This window comes from Macaca nemestrina, chromosome 1, assembly GCF_043159975.1.
Source record: "Macaca nemestrina isolate mMacNem1 chromosome 1, mMacNem.hap1, whole genome shotgun sequence".
NCBI classification, from domain to species: Eukaryota; Metazoa; Chordata; class Mammalia; order Primates; family Cercopithecidae; genus Macaca; species Macaca nemestrina.
This window is the reverse complement of record NC_092125.1, coordinates 77,646,354-77,672,969: the sequence shown is the minus strand read 5'-3', so window position 1 is coordinate 77,672,969 and position 26,616 is coordinate 77,646,354. Positions and strand designations below refer to the sequence as shown.

At 38.2% G+C, this 26,616-nt stretch overlaps 1 long non-coding RNA gene across 1 annotated transcript in view; it reads left to right on the top strand.

Annotated features, from left to right (window-relative positions):
- LOC112428850 (uncharacterized) overlaps positions 1-26,616 on the top strand; it is a 119,041-nt gene that overhangs the window by 76,539 nt on the left and 15,886 nt on the right. The window contains exon 2 of the long non-coding RNA XR_011608746.1: positions 10,351-10,526. This is a non-coding gene — a long non-coding RNA (uncharacterized lncRNA). The remainder of the gene's footprint in view (positions 1-10,350; positions 10,527-26,616) is intronic.

Here is a 26,616-nt window from a genome sequence, read left to right as displayed (position 1 = left end):
AAAGGGGGTGTAGTTGCAAGTTGCAGTTAGAGAAGGCAAGGGAATGCCCCTTATCCTAGAGTTTCCTTGCTTTCTGGAGGATTGAGTCAGAAATTCTGGGTCTGTTTCATGTTACTAATAGGGGAGATGTATCATGAAGGACTTGCGTGTGCAGGTTCTAGGACCAAGCAGATCTGAATTTGAATCTTAGCTCTTCCACCACCTGTGTGAATGACCCTCCTTAAATTCCAACTACTTCACTCAATGGGGATAATACTAGCTACAATGTGAGTGACTCCCATGCACCCCTTTTTGAAGGTGTCTTAACCCAAATGTGTAGATACTAATCCAAATGCCCCAGATGTAGTTCAGATGTTGACTTCCTGAACCCTCATGGAGTCTCTTCCAGACAACCTGAAGCCAGTACCTCAGATACCCCTAAGGCAAATGAGAGCAGAACTGGACTCCAGGCTACTTGTTGTGTTAGGGTAAATACTGTGTTAGTTAGAGGAAACAGGCTACTTGATGTGCAAACAGAACAAATAAAAATATTGAAGAAGAAATGTTCTGTGATTTAAAATTGTCAGAAAATATCTTAATAACTCGAATTCAGGCAATTCTGGTTTTCATTTAGAGAACAGGAAAAAAAAAGATGATGATAAGCATGACTATAGAACAGAGATTATAAGTAAAATTAACATATATTTGGTTGTTTTTCCCTAGTGGATTTGAATGTAATAATGCTTTATTTTTTGGGTGGGTGGGGCTGGGCATGAGAAGGAGGATAATATTCTCTTTGAAAATGCCCCTTTTAGAAGCATGCCTCTATTTATTTGTTTGAGAGTGCATGCACAAATGCAAAGACCTAATCAACACATTTATTTTTAGGACAATAATTTCATTGCCATGAGTCTCCTTCTTAGAATAAGGCAGGTTATTTTGCTAATTTTTTGGCACCCTGGCATCACCTGATGCTAATCACCAGACACAGGACACCTCGCAGCTTTCGGCAGCAAGTTAAAGTGATTGAAGGGAGAATTGGCTTGGATTCTCTCCTTCTCCCGGCCCCCAGGCTTTTGTGTGGTTTGGGGCTGCTTTTATGAGACAGAGAGATTTTCTTTCAGGAAAATAGGGTGAACTGAAAAGTCCTTTGTATCTTCCATAACCTGGGGAGAGGGGTTTCAAATCTCCTTAGTCTGGAAGGCAAGGGTGGCTGAAAGCTAACAAAGAAAACCATTTTAAGCTTGATGAGCTGAGAGAAGGGAGACTATTTGAAGTTCTGGAAAAGTCCCAGAAGGTGGCTTTTCTACCTTTTAATATAAATGTGTGACTAGACTCTAAGAGCCAACTTGATCTATGTGCTCTTGGTGGGCACAGGCCTTGAAGGCTGCTACTGTTAGCAGCGAAGTGTCATGTGCACCCTCTCTTGAGACCGAGCCAATGATGGGGCCTTATGCTGGACTGGTTTATGCATGTGCTAGAACAACCTTTAGAATCACCTAATTAAACATATTATAATGTCAGCTCACGGTGCAAACACTTTCTCTTAGAAAAATATAATACTTATTCTGGAATGGGAAAAGATTTTTTTTTTTTGCATTTAATATCAGCAATTTACTAAGCTTTAAATTTTTGTATTAAAATTCTACTTTTGTATTTTCCCAAGGTTCTTGATTAATTTTCAAAGCGTGGAAAGAAATCTTGGGCTTCCCACCCCCTACCACCGGCTTCCCACTTCTTCCTCCACTCTAGTGAAATCATGCAATCCCAGCACTTGGAGGGGAGCTCTCTTTGAACTGCTGCTGCTGAGACCCTGGGGGTGGAGTTGATTATTTTTGCACGGGGGCATTAAAATGCCAGACATCAATTTCTTGTCTCCTGGTGAAGATATCTATACGTTGAAGAGGTGTGCTTCAACGCTTTTCAAAGAATTTTTGCAAGTGCAAATTATGGGAACCCGAGAGAATTAGCTATATTTCTTTAAATAAATCCCCTCAAGGTCCATCTGAAGATGGTTGTGGAGATGGTTGTGGTTCTCTAAGAAGCAGTAAATTCTGCCTGGGGGAAATGTTGCACCAATACCCCTCCCAACCCTCATTCTCCAGTAAGTAGCCAGCGGTGTGGGGTGGGGCTGCTGCAGTGATGGCACATATTAGGTAATACCCCCCGTTAGACTGCAGATGTGTGAACTAGTTTAAAACTTTTATTAGGGTTTTTATTAGACTCCACTGCAGTCTTAGCCTCTTTACAGTTGCCAACTTAGCCAGTTGCTCACAAGTTATAACAAATTAGGAATACCTAATGCCTAAGCTATTCTTACACTTTGGGGGCAAAATCCCAAACAAATCATAGTCTTCCTTGTGAATCTAGTCTCCATTTAAGAAATTGCACTTACAGGCAGAATGGCGCTTGAGCCAGGGTTTTGTTATGGCTTTGTAATAACAGTGTGGTTCAATTCTCCTAAGCACATAAATCCCGGATCCTTTATCATTTTCTGCCTGGCCACGGAATGCCCTCTCTTAAGTCTTTGATGGCCTTCCAAAATCTTTTTTTTTTTTTTCCTCTTCTTTTTATTGCACGTATTCCTTAAGTGACCTTAATTCTTCTGTGAGTGCCAGATTGGCGTCTCTGAAAGCTGACATTGGCTTGCAATGCCCAAAAGAGGTACTTATAAAGTAGAAGATCCCCATCCTTCCTCTGTATGGGGGAAGAGCTCAGGAAGAGGAGGACACCTCTCTTACCTAAAGAGGCAAAGCAGCCTGGTCCTTGGCTTCAAAGATTTTTATTATGTGCCAGTGAAACAAGCTTACCGTACTGTCTAGCTCCTTCATCTGAGAAAGACATTAATCTCCTTCTATTTAGACTGACGCACATAGGAGTGAATAAGTACAACGTAGTTTTTTTCCCCCTTGGAGTTAATAGACATGCATTGAAAAGTGTCCATTCACCAGTCCTCAAACCTTTTTCCCAAAAGGTCTCAATCTAGGCACAAAAGTGAGATTATTGGGCACTAATAGCTTCAATAAAACATAATCTTTTGGACATACTAAATAAGAGGATAGCATAATGTTTAAAATCTGAAAAAAAAATTTGTTGAATCATTAAAATGTTATATTTGAATTTATTAAAAATATCTTCAATTGAATACACAAGGTTGATGTATGAAGATTACCTGCCTTGTCCATAATCCAATATTCAAAGAGATGAACTCAATTTAGTATATCTCTTCATTTTATCTATTTTTGACAGTTTCTGTTTTACTTCTTGCTGCAATGTTACTTCCTGTGGTAATGGTTACAAATCAGGGAGTAGGTTAAAAGTTTCTAGAAAAATTATGGAGGTGTTAAATCATGTACACCTAATCTCTTTCTTTTATAGACAAAATTGAGGCTCAGAGAAAAGAAAAATAGTTTACCGGAAAAACCTGGGTACAAATTCTCTATTACATCCTACATGTTTGGCCTTGGGCAAGTTGTTCAGCCTCTTTGTTGCTCCAGCTGTGAAAAAGAAGCAATATTAGCTATAAGGTAAAGCTATGATGCTGATTAAATAAATGATATACAAATTATCTGGCACAGAATAGGTGTTCAGCAAACCACTAGTTGCCTTCCTTTTTCCTAAAGTCTCCGTGGAGTTGTTACATATAACAACATGGAGTTGTTAAATATTTGGGAGCAGAACACAAGAGTTGGCCCTCAATCTTGTGTTCTTCCCATTTCACCATGCTGCTTCCTGCTGAGATTTACAGGGAAAGTACCTTGTCGAATAGCTAGCTGCTGCCTCTCACTTGGGAGTGTGTTGGGGAGATGGTGTGAGTGAAAGGTAGATGTGTTACAAATCCTGACTACCAACATGGCTGAAACTGCAACCACCAACTACAGGAGGGTCACTCACTGTAATAGAAATGGGCTGTTGGTGGCAGAACTGTGTTTTCAGTATCTACAGCTGACAGTCCCCCTGAGGTTATAGAACTGTGCTGCACACAAGCTCACAGCTGTGAGCATGACACTGATGATAAAGCAATAATCCTCTATATCTAATGTGCTTCCAGGTTGAGTGGCTGCCTGCCTTACCTAAATAGGTTTTGTATAGACTTACATTTGAATGTATTTATTATACTCATAGAAACTGGTGGTGGCTTGAGTAAACTCATTTTCCTGGAGAGATAGCCTGAAATCATTCACTCATCATTCATTTCTTCCTCAGAAATATCCTGAGCCCTATCGTATGCTTAGGTTTTAGCAGTGCACAAAGAAAGATACAAAAAAGGAGTGTACACAACCCTTCAAGTATTTTACAAGTCTGGGGTTTGCTAACAGACCTGGAAACTTAAACAGCAAACCACAGCAACAATTTATTCATTCATTCATTTAATATATATTTATTTAGAAAGAATGCTGACCACCGACAAGTCTTTGGGCTAGGTGAAATGTAGCATAGAAAGATGAATATGATTTCTCTCCTTCGTTCTCTTTCTTTCTTTCTTTCTTTCTTTCTTTCTTTCTTTCTTTCTTTCTTTCTTTCTTTCTTTCTTTCTCTCTCTCTCTCTCTCTCTCTCTCTCTTTCTTTCTCTCTCTCTCTCTTTCTTTCTTTCTTTCTTTCTTTCTTTCTTTCTTTCTTTCTTTCTTTCTTTCTTTCTTTCTTTCTTTCTTTCTTTCTTTCTTTCTTTCTTTCTTTCTTTCTTTTTATTTCTTCTTTCTCCTTTTTCTTTGAGGCAGAGTTTTGCTGTTGTTGCCCAGGCTGGAGTGCAATGGCACGATCTTGGCTCACTGCAACCTCTGCCTCCCAGGTTCAAGCAATTCTCCTGCCTCAGCCTCCAAAGTAGCTGGGATTACAGGCATGCACCACTGTGCCTGGATAATTTTGTATTTTTAGTAGAGACAGGGTTTCTCCATGTTGGTCAGGCTGGTCTCGAACTCCTGACCTCAGGTGATCCACCTCGCTTGGACTCCCAAAGTGCTGGGATTACGGGCATGAGCCATCGTGCCCAGCCCAATATGATTTGTTTCTAAGCGGCATACAGTTAGATGAAGAAAGGACATTAGAGCGTTGAAGACAAATTTAATACCTAGTATATATGTATAGCATATAAGTATGAATAAGATGTACTAGGTAAATGATGCAAATTATGATAGTCAAATAAATGCAAATAAGTTTGCATTTGGCAAAGCCTCTGTGATCCAATCAGTAACTCTTGATCCCTAAGGTCATTGAGTCTTGCCCATCCTGCCTCCACAGTCACTTCTTCCTTCATTCCCTTTTCCTTTCTTGTTTCCACTATATTTGGCCCTTCTTGTCTTGGTGCAATGAATGACAGACATTTTCTCAGAAGGAATGATGCTTGGAGGATGAGTGAGAATTAACCAGGTAGAAAGGGGAGGGCATTTTAGGGAATGTAAAAGCATGTGCAAGGGTCTGGAGAAAGGGAGGGATCATGGTGTGTATGAGGGACTGAAAGAAAGCAGGACAGTTAGAACAAGGGGCAACATGGGGCGAAATGAGTAGGGGTTGGGTGGGGTGGGGACACAGGGTGTTTTCAGTGAGGCCATGCAGAACTTGTGGGTCATCGGAGATACTTTTGTTTGTATTTGAAGAAGCTCTTAAGAGCATGTCAAATCATCACAGACCATCATGGTTCCAAACTAGAAGGAATCTTGAGTTTCTCTAGTCTAACCTTGACTTTATATATGTCACTGTGTCTCTATTGAGTAAACTTCTGGCCTATGCTGAAGAAAACAACTTAATTGCTAGGGAACTTGGGAATCCTGTGACTACTCATTCAACGTTTTTGTTGCTATTTCTCCTCTCTTATTTCTAAATTAACCATTTGAAAGTGAACAATTCAGTGGTGTTTAGTCCATTCACAGCACTGTGCCACCACCACTGCTATCCAGTTCCAAAATATTTCCATCATTCTTAAACCCTTTACCCTTTAAGCAGGTTCTCCCCTTTTCTCCTCTTCCCAGCTCCTGGCAAAAACCAATCTGCATTCTGTCTCTATAGATTTATCCATTCTGGATCTTTTATGTAAATGGAATCATAGAGCATATGGCCTTTTGTACTTGGTTTCTTTCACTTAGCAGTTTATCTGTGTTGTAGCATGTGTTAGTGCTCCATTCCTTTTTACTGCTGAATAATATTCCATACTCATTCCACTTGGGAATAACTCTAATAAAAACTCATTTGCCTTTCTCCTGCCTCAGCCTCCCAAGCAGCTGGGACCACAGGCACCCACCACCACACCCGGTTAAATTTTTGTATTTTTAGTAGAGACGGGGTTTCACTGTGTTAGCCAGGATGGTCTCGATCTCCTGACCTCCTGATCTGCCCACCTCGGCCTCCCAAAGTGCTGGGATTACAGGCGTGAGCCACTGCGCCCAGCTGGCCTTGGTTTTTTTTACACCTTCAGAGGAAGGTAAAGGAGTGACAGTGAGGTAATCACCATATAAGAAGAAATTTATATGTCTATTGAGTCCCTGTTGGTTATTGTAGCAAGGAATAAGGTAGTTTTTAACTTACAATGACTTATGTTTATACAGTTCCACCATGTGGGACAATTTTTGACAGTAATTTTCTGTTTAATATGTGGTATCTTTTGAGTTCCCAAACTTATAATCAGCGCCTTTTACTCATTTCCATTAAATATTCTTTGAATGTACATCCTTCCTGAAGTATTTTTTAAAATATAAAAGTAAATTGTTGTGGAAAGTAAATCCCTTATGTTTACTGCTTTGGCAAGGCAGTGACTACAGCTTTTCTACCTCCAATAAATCTCTCTGTAAAGTCAACAGTTACCAAAGGCTACTATGTAAAGTGCCTTCTGGAAGAAAGTGACAAACTACTTAAATATTGCATACAAGGAAGAAGAACGTGTTTACTTGTTTAGTTCTGGTTTTCATTTTCTCAGATTGTTGACTCATGGGATTTCTTTTTTGGGGGATGTGGTTTTTTCGAATCCACTCACTTTATTCTCTACTATTTCAATTATTTGATTTTGTTAGACTTTAAGAAGCTTGTGCAAGTAGCCACTTTTTAAGGTTCTTCAAAGAAAACTAACATTTGGCTGTTAGAGACCTCTGTGTGGACTGAAGTGGATGGAGCATGAAGCTCTGATTGGAGGTCCATGACAATGCATGGGAGAAGGCAAGGGGAGGTGACCACATGGAACAGGTCATCCAGACTTAGCCTCTGCCTGTGTGAAGTTCTTACTCGTGTGGATGATTGATTGGCCTATTAGAATCACTGAATCTGTTTGCCTAAATTTTCCAGTAAGTGAACCCAACCCACAATGCCTAGTCGGTTTCTATCCATGGGCCTTCTATCTGCACAATGTCTTTCTGTCTGTCCAAATACTAAAGGTCAGAGAATCCCTTTGGAACTTTGAAGAGTTTGAATCCCATCAGCCACTCCCAGGTGGAGCTGCACAACTTTAGAGGCTCTGTTTGTGGTCCGCTGTATAGTTTCACACTGAACATCAGACTTGTTTCAGTTTTGATCAATGGTTTTCTATAAACAGAGTCTGCTTTTGTCCAGCTCTTGCAATGGGACTCTTCAAGAATATAGAATAGGTTGTTGCCTTAGAATTTTTCTGTTATTTAAAGTTTCAGTTGAAGCCCCAAAGCTGAGAGTAGTGAGTTCTAAATATGCACACTCTTAACATAAACTTCCAAGATTTACCATGAGATCGCAAAGCTAGTCCTGAGACCCATATCCTATTAGTTAATTCCAGAATATACAATAGAAGGCAGAAGACAGAGATTTATTAGAGGAGGCTATATTTGGAGGTAATTCACAGAAAAAGAGAATGTTAATGTTGCTTCCTCCACCGAATAAGTCAGAAAGGTCCCAAGAGCAACAGGTGGAGTCATGGGTCAGATACTATTGTGGTACAGGAGTGAAGCATGGTGAGAGATCACTCCAGATCACCTGAGGTGGGTTCTGTTAGGCTTGGGGATATTTGATAATTGAGAAAGTTATACCTGCCTTTGCCTGGAAAATTCTGAAGACAGAAGGCTAGCTAAAGTTGCCTGTGATGATAGGAAAGGAGGGCAGACACAGGCCAATGTAACCAGGACAGACATGATACTTTAATCTGCACTGTTAACATTTTCCATATCACTTTATTGGGTCTAGACCAGGGTTCCTCAACCTTAGCACTACTGCCATTTGGAGCTGAATAATTCTTTGTTATGGGAGGTTGTTGATATGGTTTGGCTGTGTTCCCACCCAAATCTCACCTTGAACTGTAATAATCCTTATGTGTCAAGGGCAGGGCCAGATGGAGATATTGAATCATAGGGGCAGTTTCCCCCGTACTGTGCTCATGATAGGGAATAAGTCTCATGAGATTTGATGGTTTTATAAATGGGAGTTCCCCTGCACATGCTGCCTTGCCTGCAGCCATGTAAGATGTGGCTTTGCTTCTCATTCACCGTCTGCCATGATTGTGAGGTCTATCAGCCATGTGAAACAGTGAATCAATTAAACCTCTTTCCTTTATAAATAATCCAGTTTTAAGTATGTCTTTATTAGCAACGTGAGAACAGACTAATACAGTTATCCTGTGAATTATAGGGTATTTAGCAGCATCCATGGTCTCTACCCACTAGATACTAGTAGTAATCCCCAGTTGGAAGAACCAAAACTTTATCCAGACATTGCCAAATGTTAGGCATTTGAGGGGCGAACTTCACCTTGGTTGAGAACCAGTGGTGTAGACAATCAGCAGAACAAATGAGGTCCTGATTTGTGGTGTTTGCCAGTTTTTGTGTTATTAATGCCTCCACCTTAGCCAATGTCCAGCTATCAATGTGATGCAACTAAAGGCAAAGGGAAAGGGAGCTGGACATATTCTTTCCATTACACCCATACAATAGGTAAAAATAACTTCAAGAGCATAGATGGTAGTAAAATGATAATAATTAGGAAGTGTTGAGTTTTGAAAAATATATTTTTGTTTTTGATAAAATTTATTTATTTGAAAGTTTATATACTTTAATTTTTAATGATGCCTGTGTTTAACAACTGGTTTACAAAATTTCTGAGAATTTAACAGTCTGCTCTCATGTGCCAATGTGACTTGCCTGCAGCACACCACATTTATAGCCAAATTAGGAATGTAGAGAGGTAAGATTTCTTCTCCTTACAGCTTACGATATAATGTCAAACTGACCCCAATTTGTGAACTAAATAATTATACATGGCATCTATATTCCAAGCATCAGCCATTCCCCAAGGGAGGCTTTCCTCTGGAATATTTCGGAAATTGAGGGGTTGTCTTAGTTCTTTCCCACATTCACCCATTGGACAGTTGACTCTCAGCATTCTACATTCTTCACAGCCATTTCCAGTGTCATGGTGAGCCACTGGTTGTTTGTTGTTGTTTCACTCCTGGAAGTCTGGATCTCTTGCCTTTGATGATGTGCCTGCATCCTGAGCAGTAGAGAGATCAGCAAAGGCCACAATTTCATGTCTAAGCCACTGATGTTAGTTTCGCTCCTCTCCCCTGGTATATGCTTTTACTTTCTATCTCTTAAGAAATCATATCCTCTGAAATTTTCTTAATATTAATTTCTTCAGCCCCTTCCCAAGGGAGAAAAGCTCAATTCTGTATTTGCTCTTATCTTAGATGCCTTTTCCCTCTCCATCAACCCCCCTAGTGCAATACAGATAATCCGAAGAAGAATGTGTACAAACTCTGAGACAGTCATTTTAGAATAACACCAGCAATGGGTGGTATGGGTATACTTCACATCTATGGCTAGCTAGCTAGCTAGATATCAGATGAATATATATGAACCCATATACGTGAAGTATATATATTTATGTACATATCTTGTATATTATACACACACACACACACACACACACACACACACACACACACACACACACACATGCCCTCTTTGCATAGGCATAGAATACCAATATTCTATAGATGTAGCTACTGTTATAGTGAACAGTAGTTACTTCTGTGAATGTGGTCTGGGGTTGTGGTGGAGGAAGACTCATTTTTTTTTTTTTGGTTTAACATTTTTACAAGTTTGTATCTAGTTAGCTAAAACAGGTGCCTACCAGCCTTAATTTCTCCAGTCTTCTTTGAGACCAAGCCCAGAAAGTCCTTCAGCCTCCATGATGACGGGTCTAAGTGAATGAGAGTGTTTGCTGTTGATGTGCACTTTTCTCTTTGGTCCTCTTTCTCTAGCGTGATTTTACTGGTTCAGTCATCACACTCCCCAGTCTGCTCTCATGATCTTCCTGCTTCTCTTTATTCTCTGAGAACATTTTGGTAATTGTCCCAGAGAAGCCCTGGTGAGGATTATCGTGATAAAAGTGACATGCTAATGTCATGCTTGTATGGATTTCCTTCAGCAAATGAGCCCCAGCTCCCTTGTGAAACTTTAAGAACATGGTACTCAGAGGGGTAAGGCTCATGAAGTGGAGAGATGAGAAGACTTTCGGGGCAGATCTTGTGGAGGCTCTCATTCTCCTCGTGACATTGCTGTGGGAGAAGAAGGAGGCACTCCATGTTGGCTTCAATAAAGAAGGTTACTAAAATTTAATTTTATCTTCTCTTGGGTTAGGTGTATAAGGCTATGTATATGTCAATGTTTAAAAATATAAAGCTTATTTAGAGTTTGTTTAAACACATAAAAAATGATTAAAGAAAATTGAGCTCATTTGCAGCAGAAAAATACAAAGTTGTCAGTGAGAGAGACTGGTTATTCCATCTAGATTTTCCTAGCTTTAACTATAATGAAAGAAAAACAGACCAACTAATACTACGTTTATTTGAATAGGTGAGCTCAGTGATCAGATGTCAGCTCTCAAAAGTTATCATTCAGCCTAGAAACCCAATTTAATTATTTGCAATTTATTCTCCTACTATGTTTTGGAAAAAGATGACTGTATCAGTTTTACTTATAGCCCCCTTTGAAAATGTAAGTTTTCCTTCTGTTGGTGATTCAAGAGTCCCTTTCTGCTATCATTAATGTCTTTTTTGAGATTTTTAAAGAAAATTTTATTTCAATAGCTTTTGAGTACAAGTAGTTTTTTGTTAGGTGGATGAATTGAGTTTTTTTTTTTTTTTTAAATATAGGTAAGCAAAATGTCAGACTTGATTAAAAATAATTAGAAATTACAAGAGTTTAAAAAACATTTTTTTCAATCTTAATTTAAACCCAACTTTGAAGACCAAGTTGTGGTTTTGGAAAAAACCTAAATCCTTTGAGAGAAACAAACCTATAAAGTATTTTAATGTGAATAATATAAAGTAAAACAGAAAAAAATGGATCTCTAAAATAATATTAGTTTCTATGTTAGTTTTTCTTTAACATCAACCTCTTTTTTGACTGTTTTATTGAAAACTCTACAGACAGTAGCTTATTTTTCCACCGACCTAAGCACCTGAGATTTTTGGCTGATGGCTATAAGACCAGTAAAACTGCCTATAAAATGTAACTTTATAATATAACTTAAACAATGTTTATAGAATGTATTCCAACATTTACCTTTTTCCAAAAGCAAACAACTCAGTGTGTATTCATTATATTACAATGCAAAACAACATTCATGTTTTTGAACAATCATAACACTTGCTCTGTAGTTATATTGTTTACAGTATTTCTGTAGTACCAATGGATAAGACTGAAAGGAGGGAACGCTGATCTCACTTAGCGTAAAATTTTTCTGAGCCTAACATGAAGGAAATAGAGTAATATTTTATTTGAACATGTTTTTATTAGCTTGATTTTCAAGTGCTATGGTAAAATCATGTTCCTGACTCCATACAGCCCAAGATAGTATAGTCAGCCAGCGCACCTGGTATCATCTCACAACCATGTTCCACTTCAGGGTGTTTGCCCATAGTAGTATTACTTTCTATCCATGGGGTTTGCTCTTTAACCTCTCTTAATTCTTTCCTCAATATCACCTTCTCAGATGCCCATGATCATTCTATAAAAAATCCTACTCCTGTCATCCAGCACCTGTCATCTCTGTTAACCTAAGTATTGTTCTCTGAAGTATTGTGTAATACAATTGTTTATTATGTTCTGTATTTTGTCTCTCTCATCACAGAATATTCATTGTAAAATTAATGATAGAGAGGATTTTGTCTTTTATTTATTTATTTTTTCTTTTTCTTCATTGCTGTATCCCCACTGCCCATACAGTGCTGGTTACGTAGTAGGAGCTAACTAAATATTGTTGTGTAAACGAATAAACAAATGAATGAATGGATGTAGGTTACCTTCTCCACACATTTGATGTATTCAGTAGTTAATTTCCCAGAGGTTTTTAAAAAGAAATTTTAGCATTGCATAAAAATAATAGACCTATTGTACCCAACATTGAAACTGAGGGCAGTGAACACTGTGATAATTTTAGAGAAAAATCCCAAAGAAATGGAGCCAGTGACAGAACAAGCAAATTTGCTGAAGATCATAGAATTCTTAACCAGAAAAAAAAAATGTAGTGTTACTCTGCCAAGTATGAGAGAACTAGAGTTGTAAGCATTTGACTCATCTAGCAAAAGGAAATTGATGGAGATATTTTAAAAAAAAATGACTTGATAGAGATGTGACTGTTGCTTATCTATCAATATTGCTCAGTAGGTTGTCTCAACTCTTGGCATTTCCATGTCAGGCACTGAAATGTGTTTTGGGCACTGATCTCTTTCCCATGCAATGGAAACCAGGTGGAAAGAGCAACAGCCTCCCACAGTGAATTTGTAATTAGTCAGAGACTTGGAGGAGAAAACAGTATGTGGGCCAACAAAAGGAGGGAAATAGAGACCATGCTTGCCCTTCTCTTTTCTTCCTCTGCATCTCTTCTGTCCTCCACCAAGCTCTACTCCTTGTATGGCTCCTCTTCTTATTTGAGTATAAAAGGGGGAAAAATACTATCTTTGTAGTTTAAGAGGGAGTGTGGTTTTTTTCCTTTACTGAAGACATCTAGTTATTGAGGAAGAAAAGCTGAAATAGGTATTAGGGAAAAAATATTACTAACGGTAAGAAGAAATAAGCAGTGGAAAAGATGGCTAAAGGAAGCAGGAGTGGGGAGTTGACTTTTAGAGATAATCACATCCAACCTGCTAACCCTGAACCACTGGGTTACCTAAGTTGATCTCCTCATATTAGAGTCTCAAATGAATATCTGGAATATATTCATGAAGGGGAAAAATCATTGCAAATTATCACTGGTATGTGCCAAAATGTTACACATGTTGCAAAACCATATTGCAATTCCCTCCAACAATTTCTACACAAGAATAAAGCTGCATCATTATAAGTGATGCTTGGTATGTCCAATGAATATTTTGTTTACATTTGATCAAATATCAGTAACCAAAGACATAATAAAACACATGTAAAAGAGAAATATGTACTACTTTTTACTGGAAGATAGGACATGAAACATGTGTCTTTTTCTGAACTATATTCATTCTTTTTTTGTCAGGTTTTGGCTGTCCACATACTTACACATCTTCTCCCTTCCTTCCTTGCAGCATCTTTAACTCCACCATCTCCTGCAGAAAAAGACATTAATACTAAAACAATGAGTCTAGTTCAATTCTAAGGATTTAATTCTTAGAATCTGAGATTCTAATGCATCTAATTTACCGTAAGTTTAAAATGTATTGTTGGTTTCTCTAATAATGAAAGAACTGGGGGCTGCCATACACCATGAGAGAGCACAGTACAAGTCTTCCCACTACATGTAGCTCTCCCTCTCTCTCTCATAAATTGCCCAATTTGTATAAGATCTGTATGTACATATCTTACCTCTTCTACATTTATAAAACTGGTTTTTGTTATTCTCTTTTATAAAGTAGAAAATCAATTTAGAGACACGAATTTTCCTAGAGTCACACAGTTCATGCCTGACACAGATGGAATTCAAACTCAAATCTGTCTGACTTCAAAGTCAATGTTCATTCAGAAAAGAGAGCTTCTGTGTGACATGGATCTCAGACAAGCAAGAGTGTGTTAGTCTTGGTGGGTAATGGCAAGGGAAAAAAACTTCCTATTGTGTGTTTCTAGAACTTCAAATTTCACCCCTTTCACTGATATTGTGAACCCTGCCAAATGCCACCAGCTCACATGCCATTTCTTCCTTTTTTAAGTTTTCACATTTCTATTCTGTTTCTTTTATTCTGCTTTGTGTAAAAATTACTTACTTGCTTTGATGGCTTTTCCCTCACGACGTGGTGTGTACATTGAGGGCAAAGATTGTTATCTTACTCGTTTCTCATTCAGTGCAAAGCCTGGTTCTGTGCACATAAGTGCATAATAAACACAATGAAACAGGAGCTCTGCAGGAGAGGGAGGACCCAGCACTGGAGCACCCCTTAGGTCCTGTGACATATGTATTAGAATTAAAGATAGAAGAAACCATTTTCTTGGCATTGCAAATTTAGTCTGCTCCAGCCAAACATAGAAAGCTGTCATGTGAATATTTTTGAACCTCAAAAACAATTTTGGTTTAAGTCTGGGTGGGGGAGGAGGAGAATGGTGGCTCTTATTTCTCCCACACCAGTCCACCCATCTCATATTAGAACATGTAATTGCAACAGTGCTGACTGTCATAAAATTTGTGAACAGAGTGTCCTCTGAACACTGTTTGCTATAGACATTGCCTCTTTAAGAAGCTTACTTGTAGCTTATAATTAAATTAAAGAATCAGCAGCTGCTGAAAAAAAGTATAGCCTAGAGGCCATGTTTATGAGTTTCTCAGGCAAGAGGTAGTCATGTCAGAACTACTATTGTTATGAGTCTGAATGTTTCCAATGAAATCTTTGCACGAATCATTTGCTTAGTACTAGTCATCCAGTCATGCCTCTTGATTTCAGCCCACTATTTCCTCTTGGAACTGGCAAAAACAACTCTACAAAGGAAAACATTTTATAAGAAAAATCATAGCCTTCTGCTTTTTAAACCATAGATGACCTGGACTCTATGACCAATTCACAGGGGTGCTGCCTCTGGTTCCAATGGCCAGGGAAGAAAGACTACAACAAACATCAAGCCCCTGAAAGCAGAAACCCTGGCTTCTCTTTTCTTTGTTTCCTTAATAAAGGATTTTAATACATTGTAGGTAGGATATCAACTGCCCTGGTTTATACAGGACTGCCCTAGTTTTAGCACTGACAGTCTCATGTCATGGGAAACCCCTCATTCTTGGTCAGACTGGGACAGTTGGTCATCCCTGCATTAGGGGCCTTATGCATGCTGTTAACTAAGAGTCAAACATTCTGGGATCAGTTTATGATTTAGAAGGTTTTGAACCATAATACCCAAATCACACATCAGTGGTCAAGTCCCAGGAAATTATATATAAAGAAGTCATAGAATCTCCAAAGAGTCCTTAAATATGTTTTACTCCAGAACTTCCAACCTGGTGTTCCCAGTGGTAGATGTGAACACATTGTGCTACTAATCCAGGTGTGCTGAGGTATTGATCCCCCAGTCCTGTTTTGGCTGGGTAGAATCTGGGTACCTCCAGCCCTCAATCACTTTCCCCTAGCCATGAGCTATCTTATCTATCTCTTTAGACCAGTGAGCGCTATTAAATAATATCATTTTCCATATGTGGCATAATAAGAAAAAAGTTGGAAAGTAGTGCTCAGATCTAACCCACTAATTTTATAGGCAAAACCTAACTTCATTTCTATTAAATACAGGCTGTATGAAGCTGAGGTAAAACTGTGTTCAATGTATCTTGTGTTCAACTGTCTTCAAGGTGATTTAGATCACTGCCTGGGAAAGCTGATGAATTACAGCGTGAGTGGTAAGTGACAAAACTCAGCAAGCCAAATTTGCATTGAAGGCACATGGCTGGCTTAATGAGGAGAAAAAATGACATTTATCTGAATAATATTGACAGAAATTTCCATGTTGCTTCACTTATCTATGTTTTTAGTAAACACATACCATTTAAATCTCAATTACCTTTGAGTATGAGTTAACCTGATGTTTCATTTCTACTCTTGACTTTGACTTTGGACATATGCAAAGTTATAATTTCAAAAATCAAGATATCCAGAAAGTAAACACAGCTAAGTAAGAATTATAGACTTAAAATCCAAGTTTTCAAGATAAACAAGCATTTACACCTCCTCTTAATTATTCCATAAAGATTTGCTCAAGTTCAAAATGGAGAAAAGATACAGAGTGAAAAGCAATATGCAAATAAAAGTCTACAGGCTCGAAGGTATTAGAGTTCTAAATTCCCATTCCCCTTGCTAGTGTTCATAGGCAGTGAGTCGAGAAGGGATATATTCTGTGTATAAAGCTGGGCCTTTGCAAATCCAAACTTTACATTGTGCCAAATTTGAAGCCTGCCCAACCTCTGGCTCTTCGATTGCTTAATACATTAGTGGACTTGTTCCAGTTCCCAGTGGTCGGAGTTCCACATCACACAGTCCCTGTCCCATCTGGTGCTAATTGGCACCCTTGTTGGTAGTTTCCAAAAGCAGAACAGGAAAAATAAAAGGGACTATCTTTCTATCCTTAGAAGTTAGAAGCTTAGTACAAGCAGTCCTCAATTTAAAATGAGCTGTGTACTAAAATATTGTATGTAAATCAGCTGTTTAGAACCCAGAACAAATTTTTCCAAAGTCATGTTTGATGGTTACTTCCCCAGGTCAGCCCAGTTCACAAAAGCCTGTTGGACCCATAATGTACCCAATAAATAGTTTCCATCTTAATAGCATAGAACCATCATCAGTGAACCAAGAAGCAGGAAGAGGTGGTGAAAGCCTCACTACCTTTGGTAGTAGAAGGCCAGGCTGGCTTCTCACTAGTTGAGTGATTTTAGAAAATTCTCAGAACTCCTTTTAGCTCTGAGTTTCTTTAACTGAATGGAGAAAGGCAGATTACAAAAGTTGCTTTTTGTCTTCACTGGGTTATTGTTGCAGGAATCAGATAAGAAAAATGCCTATGAAATATCTTACAAATGACTTTCACCTTCTACTGAAAGAACAGAATCACAGATTCGCCCTCTGTTTCCTTCCTAAACCTTGTCAGTAAGAGGATCACGGACTACCCACAATCCAAATTCCACGTTGTGGTTCCAATTTTGGGAAAGTGGCTGGGAGGTTAGGAGGCAATGAAGTAGTAAGAACAGAGACTACTGAGGGGTGGGATGAAGGGATGGCCTCTTTAGGATGGGAAGACCTTTTATTCCATATTAACCCTCAAAGACGATTTCTTGGTACCGGCTGCTCTTTGTTATCTTTTTATTTTCTTCCTAGGACCCCAGGAATTGGCCTGTTGTTTACACTGTCAACACTTCTTGCTTCTGAACAGCACATCTTCCTTCCCAGTGTTATTGAAGACTCAACATCCTTTTTGAGGTTTCATAACGAATTTGATTACCTGATTATAAGAGAAGGGATATAGAAAGTCAAAAATTTCACCCCTGTATGTCATGTGTATATATCTATATCATAGATGAAAAGTAAGACCACACATACATGTTAACTGCACACTTCTGTAATCTAAGGACAATCACGTTTTATTTACACCTGAAAGACGGAGCCGACTCAGGGAATTTAATCTCAGAATTCCTCTGGTGCTGGAGCTATGGAGAGAAGAATAGACTTAAACCTCTGCATGAGGACTGGTGACAGAATAACGAGGTGTCACAGAGGCTAGTAAGCCTGGGCAACAAGGCAGACTTCTGGAAGAAATGGGAAGGAGAGGCAGCCTGGGATGAGATGATTGCCCTTCCCTGCCCTCCTCACCTTCCTCCCCTTCCCACAAGGAAGGAACTACTGTCCACACCATTATGGTGGCATTTTCTCTAACTGCAGCACTTCACTGACTTCTGACCACTTTCTGTTCTGCCTTCATCTTAGTGATCTTCCTTCTGAGCTTCCCCTTGTCTTATCCTGCAAGCTCTTTCCAGCACCCTGTACCCTCTTCCATGGTAATACCAAACAATCTTGTCTTTTCCTCTTTCTCCCTCTACATTCTTTTCAACTACCAATAATCTCTCCCTCCTTTTGCCTCGCCTCATCCTCAGACTTTTCCCATTAGCCTTCTGCTAGTTCAATTTGAGTTAACATTCATTACTCTATTAGAAACATGATGATGGTTAAAACATAATTGCCAGCAGCAGGGAGCTGACACATTTGTAGATGCCATCAGCATGATACAAAGCAGGGAATGGAGAAGTGGAGTCTAAGGACACAGAGAAGGGAAACACAAATCCAAAAAGTGTGGGTTTTCAGATGGGGTGGGAAGAATCGAGGAGAACATCATGGAGGTGGTGGCATCTAAGCTGGGCCTCAACGGGTATATGAGAGTTCAGAGGAGACAACCTTTTAAGTAAAAGGAAGACACCTTAAGAAAATTTCTAACTTGATTATTACACGTGAAAAAGGACCAGAGACCTAGTAAGCCACTGCCACTTCCCAGGAATATGTCCATTATATTTTCACAGGATAAGTGAAAGCGAATCTTTTACTTTTCCTTTGTGGAGACTTCAGACTTCACGTGGAAAGCTCTGATAATGCAGCAGAGAGGGTTGGAGTAGCAGAGACAGCTGGATCATGTAAAGGATGTACTCATATTTTTCTTTTCTCCTTCAATATACAGACACAGGCCCCTAGGAGAACCCACTAAAGTGGAACTCTTGAGGAAAAATAGCAAATCAAGGGTGTACTCCAGCAACCCAAGCAGCCCTGCAGTCAAGGATACTGGCTCATGCTAATAAATTCTCTGCTAACAACCCCCAGTGGCAAGATTGCAATCATGTGGTTCTATTTAATGAAAATATAAACAGAGGCCATCCCATTCTAATTTAGAAGAAGAGAATAGTTAGAATCAGGGGTTCTCAGGGCAATGACTCAGACTTCTGAGACATTAACTCGAGAGAGAGCCTGTGTTAACATGTACACATCGGGTTGTCTGTTTTGACTTGACTGGTCAAGGAAACAGGCAGGTTAGGTTAAAAAAAGAAAACAACAGGCAGGACAGTCAAGAAACAGTCAAACGAATTGTTTGACAGATGATTATTATTTCCGTTTCGGGCTGTCACTTATGTCAAGTAAATCACACCAGTTAAAACAGATGAACGTCATGTTCAATGTCCTCTGAATGGAGTTCTACCCACCCGTCTCATTCGTGTAGACACTCCAGGATTCTCATGTGGCTCTTTCTCCTCTACTTACTTCCTCTTATATTTTCATTCCTCATACTGGTTCTTGTTTTTGCTTGCACGCCTCTCTTCTTCATTCCCCACCCCCCATGTTTTCTTCATCCATTCCTTAGAGAAAACAAAAAGTTGTGCAAACTTTTTCTGTTCTGAATCTAATTCTAATGGTGTTTCTAATTTTTAAGGCATTATTCCAGAAACCAAGCCTGGTATTTACAATAGAAATGTATATCTAAACATATTCACATTGCAGGAAAGAGCATCTTAACCATTCTTACACAAATTCCCCACTTTGTTTTTATTTGTACAGAATGGCTGAAGATTTATTTGCTAACACTTTCTAGAATCAAATGGCCAGGCTTATTTCTCATTTGGTCTCCCTGAGTCCTTATAGTGTCATGCGAAGATCCCTGGGCTGAAAGTCAGAAGATTTCTGTTCTTCTTCCTGTTCCACCACCAGTCAGTGCTTGACTTTCTTTCTTCTGGGTCTCACTCTCATACTTGAACATCAGAGGGCTGGTCTACTTGATTTCTGTCATTGTAACATCTTAGTATTGTGAGTCTCTAAGGCTCCTTGTATAATAGATAATCAACATTGGGCATTTAGACACTTTTTGTACACATGCCTAGTGTTATTTTTGGCTTTGTTATAAACCTAATATTGAACACCAAAGCTAAAGGCTGTCTTTCCTATACTTGCATTGAGAAATGACTAATTGTATAGCCCAGATTTCTCAAGATCTCTCCTTCCTGCAGATATCTGTGAGGCATGCTAACATTAAAGACTCAAATGTCACTATCACATGTCCTCTTATGCTGACACAGGTCCCCTCAACCCCTGGAAGTTTTTCCCCTACAGAGGGTTTTTCCCTACATTCTCACATGGCCACAGATAAGTTGGATCTTCTGTTGTGGGACACAGCTGTTTTTAAGTTGGGGCATGGCTGGTACATTTCTGCTATTCCAGGCTTGACATTTGACTGGTTCAGCCGTCTCCCCATGACTGCTGCTAATGCTGTGCCGGGTTTAAAAGCCTGCTCCAGATGCTGCCTCTATTCCATTTTCAGGTACCTTGTCTCTGTGACTGACCCATAAGACATGGCCTTTTCTCCTGACTGACCACCCTCAGGCAGTTGGCAAGGCATGGCAGACACAGTGCCAGCTCTGCCAGGAACCAGGCTGTGACTTCAGGGCACCAAAGCTGTGTGATGATTTATACCCTATGGAAAAGTGGTCAGGGGAGACTTTTTCTTTCTGTTAAGTTCTGCTAGAGGGAATCCCAATGCAGAGTTGCTTATGTCACAAAGTAAAACTGCTTCAGCATTTACTTACAACTCTCTGCTTCCCATCACACTCAGACTAAGCTGAATTGGAATTAAGGTAAGGATGAATCTCAGACTTGCTGTGTTCAGAATCATCTTCCTCATCCCATGACATAGACTTTTTACTGAGTCAACCTAATCTTTCCTGGATCATTCTCAGGACCAGTTCTCTTCCAGAAACTTTCTCAGTCTTTATGCAGACAAGATTCTGGGTGCTGACACTGCTTTTTTGCCAGATGTCCCCAGACACATCTGAATCACTTTGTCTTAAGCTGGAGCCTTTATCACCATTCCACAAAAAGCTGGGTATAGTTCAAATTCCTGACTGTATATTCTGATTCCCCTGGGCATTTACACTCTCCCATCCCACACAGTTCCTCCTCCTGTGTAAGGGTCCTATCACAAATCATCAGTGTGCTTTTCTTTATTTTTATTTTTTGAGATGGAGTCTTGCTCTGTCTCCCAGGCTGGAGTGCAATGGTACCGTCTTGGCTGAATGTAACCTCCGCCTCCCGGGTTCAAGCGATTCTCCTGCCTGAGCCTCCCAAGTAGCTGGGATTACAGGCATGTGCCACCACACCTTGCTAAATTTTTGTATTTTTCGTACAGACAGGGTGAACCGTGTTAGCCAGGATGACCTCGATCTTCTGACCTCAATCTTCTGAACTCGTGATCTACCCACCTCGGCTTCCCAAAGTGCTGGGATTACAGGCGTGAGCCACCACGTCCAGACTTCAGCATGCTTTTTTTTTTTTTTTTTTTTTTTTTTAAGGTTTGCTATATTTACATCTGGTTTCCACTTCTGAATGGTAAGCTCAAAGATAGAATTTATATTCTTCTGTATGTCCTCTGTTGTGTCTTGCAAAGTGCTGCTCACATATTAAGATTTTGATTGGGACATATATATACAAGAATATCGCTGGTGCTTTTAAAGCAGTAAATTAATATAAAATTTAAAAAAATCAGAATTCCAAAATGATAGAAAGAAAAATGTACCTCCTGGGGTCACAGTAATTCAATGAGCCCAGGACACTGGGATATGTCCTCTGCCAGATTCCCATGTAGCCAGTTATTTTAAGTACAGAAAGAAGCTTTTTTTTAAAGTACTTTTTTAATTATGGAAAGAAGTTCAGCTTTGAATGACTGGGCTGTGTTTGGTTATTTAATATATAGAAAAACTCCCTAGGAAAAAAAATCCTAGGGAGGTAAGTATGAAACAGTGGGAAGATTGTAATTATGCAGAACTCTGAAGGAACTGCAAGACTTGGGTTAACTTAATGTTGTGGTTAATTGCAGGTTAGTCAGAAAATCATTATTTCAACACTTTTTGAATAATCCTTACAAAACGCCCTTAGCAAATTCCCATGTTGCAAGCATAGCTATATCTTTCTTTGTTGTCTGAGGATTTTTAGGGCCTTCATGTCAATATTGCAAACACAAATTTTCATTTAAGTGTTAGAGGGCAAGATGGTGCAGGAAATTGGTCTTTGCCTAAATTAACCATTTTATATTCCCCAGACACTGGTTTAGGTGAGTGTTTGATCTCAGGTTGAATTTTTATAATTGTCTCTTCTTTACTAACCCACTCTTAAAATTAAATTTGTAACATTTTATGATTGAAAACTATGCATATAGAAAAATTTGGAAAACTATAGGGAAATATCACCCCAAGTTATTTCCTTCACTCAGACAAAACCACTTTTAACATATTTAGTTTTTTGGGTTTTGTTCCTATGCTTTCCTTTTTTTTCCCTTAAATACTAACATTTCAAACTAGTTTGTATGAGTTTAAGCAACAATGAACAGACTAAAGTAATGTCAGTAAGTGACAAGAACACTAAAGCTTCACAGAAATGTGAAAAATGTATAATTTTAAAAAAGTCTTTCTCTGCATACATCTTCAGCTTTCATGGCTTGAAATAAATTTTTAATAGTTTCTATTTCCATTTTTTGTAGTTTAAGATGTAAACTTCACAGCATTTATGTAGGACTTCAGTTAATAATGGTAGCTTGAATATATCTGTTTAGTTCTAATTTCTCTAGAAACCCTCTAAAATGACTGTAAAAGAGATTGAATGTGAATGTCAAGGTTACAATAAATTCTCAAGATCAAACAAAATGATAGCAACCAAAGTTTAGAAGGTGGAATTAGTGGTTTCAACTTGTTTTATACTAAATCTTGGTATATTTGAGACTAGCCAAGATACCAAGATTTAGTATAATACAAGTTGAAACCACTAATTCCACCTTCTATATTCTGTCCTGTATACAATATGTACTTCTTAAATTGCACTCTGTTTGCAAAATAGCTAGTTAGCCTGATGTAAATATCATGAATTCTGGTAGAAGACACAAGTTTCTTGGGTCAGAGACAAAGAACTTTATTACGCATGACACAGCAGATAGCAGAGCTTCATATTTGTGTGATTCCCCTTGCCCCTGAAGTCCCCCTGAGAGATGCAGAACAGTCCAGGGAGATGCTGTCCACTTGAAGATTAGTTTGAGGGATTGAGCTTAGAAAATCCCAATCTTTTATAATAGGTGGCTAGTAAATCTTCCTAACTTTTGCCCTGGTGATAAGCATTCTCTTTATTATCTTGGACAGCAAACAAATCTGTCCATTTCTCCAGAAGAAGACTATCTCTATTTTCCAAGGCTCTTCATTAGACAGATATCCTTGTGCATAAACATGAGATCCATGTGGAATTGTCTAACAACAATGATAAACCACAGGATTCCAATGTTAAGAAGATTAAACTTGTAGTTTGACTGTGTACTACGCAAAAAAAAAATAAATAAATAAAATTCAAGACTGCTTCAAGATAGCAGATTTATGTTACACTTGTGTTCTTCTCAAGTAGCCAATTAAAAAATTACACATATATACATATATACACACACGTACATAGACACACATATATAAAATCTGACTATTGTACATATTCCTCATATATACTTTTACACATATAAAATATGCACTATATATGCATATATATACTTGTGTGTGTTCACACTGACACACACACAAACATATACTAGTATTTATATAAGAATAGACACAAAAGCAAAGCAAGATAGATAAGGAGGTTAGTGACCACCAGGTAATAAACATACCTATGAAAGCACATTAGGTGGAGCATGTTGAGGGAAGACAGTGCATGAGAGTCACTGCTCAGCATATGCTACAAGGGAGCTTCAGAGAAATGGCAGTACATATGTTTGAGAGATCAAACTGTTAGAAATGAGGAAAACACAAGAGCATTCCCTAAAGGAGTGTTCATAAGGAATAGTTCCTCCCAATCTCCCCTACCTGGCACAGGCAGCGAGGCTACTATTGCTAAGGAACTTGAATGAAGTATTTGAAATATGCCTAGTGTAGATGTTAGCATCAAAGGTTTAAGTCCTTCTCATTACATTCTTACAGAAGAAAGGGCAACAGTCTGAGAGCTTTGCCTTCTTCACTGAAGCAGAGGAAAGCTGACCAGCTGACATGTTCTGCTCTGTCTCCAGCTGGCAGCCAGGAATATTCTCATCCAAAAGACAGACTGAAGGAAAAAGAGACATAGCAGCAGAGGAGATACTTATTAGCCAAGCAGTTATTTCCTAAATATAAATAAACAAGTAAGGATTACTAGGTATATAAAAAAAGTGGCATGAAAAAGAAAGATTTTTTTCAAAAAACATAAAACTTATCATAGAGGAAAAATCAGAAAACAAAAGCAACATAAAGATAATGTAACTTGATTAATTTGAGGTTTCATTGTATTCACAAAGCAAGAGCAAGATATTCTAAAAAAATAAAATCGAAGGATGAGAAAAAGCTTTTAAAGAGAAGTGATAGGGTCTCAAAGTTAAAAACAAAAGCTAAAAGTTCATGGAAAATAAAGCTAAGGAAATCACCCAGTAAATAAGCAAAAGTGACAGAAAAAGATTCACAGATGAAGTAATTAGAAATGTAGACAATTTTTAAACTGCAAAAAAAGCTGCTAGGAATAATGAGTGAAGCTTGACAGAACACTGACCACAAGGTCAATATAAAAATTCAAGTATTTCTACGCATTAGAGGTAAACAAATGGAAACAAAAATAAATTTACATTACCACTTAAAATTACTTATAGCTGTAAAATTACCAAATATCTAGAAACTTAAGACAAATTTTGTAAGTCTTAAAAATATACAATATTGCTAAGAGAAAATCAATGTGTCTAAAGTAATTGGAGATTAATAGAAAAATTTGCCATATTTATGGATTAGGAATTCAGTTTTGTTAAAATCTCAAGTCTACCCTAACTGAACTGTAGATTCAATGCAATCCTGATCAAATACCAATAAATTTTTTCTTTGTGGAAATTGACAAGCTTTTTCTAAAGTGTATATGGAAATATAAAACTCATAGAATTGCCAAGACAATTTTGAAAAAAAAAAGATGAAATTGCAGCACTTAATAAGATTTTAAGATTCATAGTAAAAACAGTAATTAAGGGAGTATGGTATTGGTGCAAGGCTAGACAAGTAAATTGAACAGTATAGAGAGTCCAGAAAAAGGCCCACACACATATAGTCAGTTGGTTTTCAGCAACACTGGTACCGCAATTCAGTGGAGAAAGTGGCCTTTTCAAGCAAAGAGATGCTAGTGACACCTGTCTCACATCATACACAAAAATTAATGTGCAATGGCTTGTAAATCTAAATATAAAAATTTTTTAAAAATAAAGGTTTTAGATGAAAATATAGAAGAATATCTTCATGAATTTGGGGGTTAGAAAATATTTCTTAAATAGGCACTAATCATAAATGAAAAGATTGGGAACATGGAGATATTTATTTGTTTGTTTATTTATTTATTTTAGATGGAATCTTGCTCTGTCACCTAGGCTGGAGTGCAATGGCGTGATATTGGTTCACTGAAACCTCTGCCTCCTGGGTTCAAGTGATTTTCCTGCCTCAGCATCCTGAGTAGCTGGGACTTCAGGCATGCCTACCACCATGCCTGGCTAATTTTTGTATTTTTAGTAGAGACAGGGTTTCACCATGTTGGCCAGGCTGGTGTCGAATTCCTGACCTCAGGAGACCCACCCACCTCTGCCTCCCAAAGTGCTGGGATAACAGGTGTGAGCCCCCATACCTGATTTCTTTATATTTAAACAATTCTATTAATGTAAAAACACCATTAAGAAAAAAGGCAAGCCACAGCATGCAAGAAGACAGTTATAATACATACATCTAAAAACTACTTCTGTCTAGAATATATAGAACCTTCTACAAATCAATGGGAAAATGCATATAACTTAATTTTAAAATGCATTAAAAAACACCTGAGCAAAAATTTCATAAAAGAGGATATCCAAAGGGTCATACACATAGAAAAAATGTTCAACATCATTACTCATTAGAAAAATACAAAGCAAATCTATAATGAAATACCATTTACACACACTGGAATGGCCAAAATTAAAAAGATTGAAAGACTGACAGTAACTCATATTGGTAAGGTGGTTGAACAACTGGAATTCTCATACAGTATCATAGCAGGAGTGTACACTGGTACAGTTTGGAAAAACATTTGACAGTTTCTTATAAAGTTAAACATAGAGCCCCAATAATTCCATTTTTAGATAGACCTAAAAGAAATAAGTAAATATATTCCTCAAAACTCATATGTAAGAATGATGACATTTGCATTTTTCATAACTCCAAACTGGAAACATGTCCACCAACAGGAGGTCTAATAATTGTGGAAGATGGAAAATTATATTGCAATTAAAAAAAAACAACTACTGATATTTTAAATCATATAGATGAATCTCACAGACATTATGTTAAGTGAAAGAAGCCAGACAAATAGGAGTGTATACTGTATAATTATAAGAAGTTCAAGAATAGACAAAACCAATTGACAATACCTTGAAATAGGACGTTATTGACTTCTGAGATGCTGGAAGCATTCCCTATCTTTATCTGGAGAGTGGTTTGTGAATGTCTAAATGTATATACACTTTAGAATAGCACATTTCATTGCATGTATGGTTAAATAAAATTTAGACAAAACGAGAGACCAATTCAGGTGGTCCTGTCTTAGTCTGCTTTCTGCTGCTATAACAGATGACTACAGACTGGGTAATTTATAAAGAAAATAAATTTATTTTGCTTATG